The sequence below is a fragment of the Hibiscus syriacus genome, unplaced genomic scaffold, assembly GCF_006381635.1.
Source record: "Hibiscus syriacus cultivar Baekdansim isolate YM2019G1 unplaced genomic scaffold, ASM638163v2 tig00110597_pilon, whole genome shotgun sequence".
Lineage (NCBI taxonomy): Eukaryota > Viridiplantae > Streptophyta > Magnoliopsida > Malvales > Malvaceae > Hibiscus > Hibiscus syriacus.
Window position 1 is genome coordinate 19,631 of NW_024062795.1, and position 3,748 is coordinate 23,378.

At 33.0% G+C, this 3,748-nt stretch overlaps 1 pseudogene; it reads right to left on the bottom strand.

Moving 5' to 3' along the window:
- On the bottom strand, positions 1 to 1,265 carry LOC120134675 (annotated as a pseudogene).
- Between the last annotated feature and the right edge of the window lie 2,483 nt (positions 1,266 to 3,748).

Here is a 3,748-nt window from a genome sequence, read left to right on the forward strand (position 1 = left end):
TTATGTCAATATCAAGTTAAATAAATTTATTTTAACAAACCAAGAATCAAGTGAACAAAAACTCATATCAATGGCTTCCTTAACTTGAGAAATATCAGGAGCTTTCCCACCTTGAACCGACCAAAATTCATCTGTTACCAACACCTGCATTTATCATATGCAATGGTTAATTCAAGTTAAAGATCTGTTATAAAACCCAATGATTAGAAGCTGAAAATCTCTCACCTTCACTTGCAACTGAAGAAACTTGACATAACTAATTGCTTTCTCCAGCATGGTAACCAGATCAACCTGTGAAATGAGCAATAAGATACATACATATATACAGTTTCCAGCTTTTACCATGAATGCAATTGCAAATATCATTTTCCTTACCTTGGAGCCATTGGGTACCAGTTCTTGTAGTATCTTCAACCGCTCACTGATCCTCTCACGTCGATTCTGGTTATGGAAACAATCTCTATATGTTCATTTTCATTCTGGATTTTGATTACTTTTTGATCAAACTTAACCAAATTTACTGAAAATACATGTCGACAAACCTTGGCGGCAATACTTTGGGGGTCATTTGATGGACCGGACTTAGTTTTCGCCTTCTTAGCTTCGTTGCTGCACTGTTTCTTCAAAGCTTGGTTGATGTCTCCCTATTAAATACCAATTATATCGGCAGTTAAATCAGTAGCTTTCTTATGAATTGACTGTTAATTATTTGGATTGAATGGAAAAGAACAGTACTGTATTCGGACGCTTAACGCCAGGTGCTTCGGGTGATTGCAACTCCGGGATACTATCAGCACTGCTGCTTCAGAGTAGAACCAATCTCCATTGTTTTCTTTTGTTATGGAACTAAAACTGTTGGCAGTTTCAAAGCAGCTAAAATCTTCCAGCAGGCGAGGATCGGTACCGCTCTTCGTGATCATCGGATTCCATTGATAATTCGAACTCAAACCACCCTCCCACATCGAATAATCATCTTTGTGACTGCTAGTTTTCAAGTAAGTGCTTTGGAGAGCCTTGTCATTTTGCTCAAAGCTAAGCAGAGATCCACAATTAGTCTCATGAATGAAACCATCATACACTGAACTTTTGAAGTTTATCGAAGAGTGAACTTCCTTGGGTGACCGGAACATGAAACCATCGGAATCCGAAATAGTCATCGGAAAATTCTTGACAATCCCACCAGGCTTTTTCAAGTCACCTCCTTCATCAAATCTGCAAGGCTCAGAGGATTGAAGAGAGCAGGTAGGGTCCTTGGCAAGTGCCATTGAAACACAACTTCCCCACAAGGTCTACAAGATACCTGCAGATTAAATACTGGTGTTATTGCATAGATGCAATGAAATAGCAATTTATATAATATAATATGATTGCATCGGGATTGTTAGCTGGCAGGTCGATCGAAGAAGATTTTAATGAATTAGCTAGGTACATTTTGTAATGTGGTTCTCGTTATAATAAAATAAAAACTGATAATCATAATTCCTCAAAATAAAGATACAGAGTTTGAATTTTAATTTACATTTGTATTCTTACTCAAGTATTAACTCATTTGTTACATAACAAAAACTCATTTTAATATATTTTTACATAAATTATGTAAAATTTAATATTAATTAAAATTAAAATAATACCTGATATATTTAAATACTCAAGTAATATATTATCAAAAAATAAAATTTTTATATAAATAATTTTTATTTAAATATTTAGAATTTCACTTTAAAAAACAAATATAGAAGAAGGACAATTTGATAAAATATACATTCCAGTAATCTTTTATTCCTTCAACCAAACACTGTAATCTTACATTCATGCCAAACTAACCAAACACAGTAATGTAACATTCCCAGTAATCCTATTCCCTGGTAATCTTTTATTCCCACTGGTAATCTTACATTCCGTGAACCAAACGCACCCTAAGGGTTGAAAGTAAAAAATATATAATTTTTTTTTAAAATTTGAAACTAATTCATTCTACTTTTATTTGATTTAATTTTTATATTAATTTTGATTTTTGATTTTAGAATTTGAAGGCTGATGTTTTTTTATCGACACATGATAATTTCCCGCATACCCAGTTCAATCTTCTCGCACTAAAAGCTCAAACCAAAATTCGTCCAATCGGAAAAGCAGGCCCATTCAATCCATCTGTTCACCATGCTCAAGCTCCGTCAACAGCCCATTATGCACTCCAAAAAGATGTATGCATCCTATGGCGATAAAGATCGCCCATTGCCTAGTACGACTGGCCTTATCACATGTAAATAGATTTACATAAGATGTTATTTTCTTTTCCCTTTATGATGTTACGATTGTTGTTTTTAGTATCATGTCATTCATCCTTTTAATTTCTAATCAATCCAATTAGTCCTTAAAATGTTTAAACATTCTGATTTCATCCTTAAATTATAACTTACATTCTGATTTCATCCTTAAATTATAACTTACATTCTAAATTAGTCCTTAAAATTTTGAATATTTCAATTTCATCCCCAATAAATGACTCCCATTCTAAATTGATTCTCAAACTTTTGAACATTCCTCAAACCATTGGTATATACTAATCGCATCCTAGTTGGTAAAATTATTATAAAAATTTTGAAACATAAGAATAATAGTAAACAAATCTAGGAAACAAAATCAAATAACCTTTTCGTTTAATTCTAAATAATGATTTTAGGAGACATGATATAATATTAACTATCATTCATGCAATCATATTTATGCAATAATATTATTACTTAATAATAATTATCGTTTATGCAATCATACTATTACATAATATTAATTCTAAATAATCTTTTTTCCCTTGTATTCTCTTGGGTCTTGGATTTTATACTCACTAGAAGCACTACATTTCCTTCCTTCCCCTAAAGTTCACATTTCCCTCACCTCTATATAGGGTTAGGATTAGATTTAAGAATTGTAAAAAAATAATTATATCAATTTTAAATATTTTTATAATTAAATTTAAAATTTCAAAAACAATGAATTAAACCCAAGTCTCATAATGTCACAAAATAGAAATGGGTGGTACATATTTAATTTTTTTAATAGAAAATATTTTTTTATTAATCTGGAATAAATATAAGGTAATATTTATTCAAAGACTCTTTGTAACACCCCAATTTAGGGGCTAAAATTAAGAAATTATAAAGTGGTGGATTTAATTGGTATTTTGAAAGAAACAGTGGGTTAAATTATAAAATTTTAAAGTTGGCAGACCATTTTATGAATGGTAAGAAGTTCAGTGGCTAAACTCTTGGTTTAACCATTTTTAAATATGAGAGGTTATAAACCCAATCCCCTTATGTTTTCTGGAAATTTTTCCAGTTTTCCCTCTCCCTCAACTCAACTTTCAACTCTTATCTACTCGCCGTCCGACCTCCGATCGACGAGCCGAAACCACCATCGTGTTCGTTGTTAACCGAGGAATAAAACCCCTCAAACCTTTTGTCGTGAATCATCTACGTTCGTCGTTAATTTCAGTCGGAAGTATCGTCGGTAATAACTCGGTTTTAGTTGGTTTTTCATCGATTCACGACGATCGGGTCATCCGTTTACGACACCTCCCGCACCATCGTATTCGTTGCATCGTTCCGAGTTCGCCGGTGTCATCCTTGGTCTCCATCGACGGCGGCGCGTGAGGAGGTAAACCAGTCAAAGTTTTCGATTCGTTGAAATCGAGCTCTTCGTCGTTCAAAAATTTGAACCGAGCTCTGTAAGTATCTCGAAATCGCTTAAAATA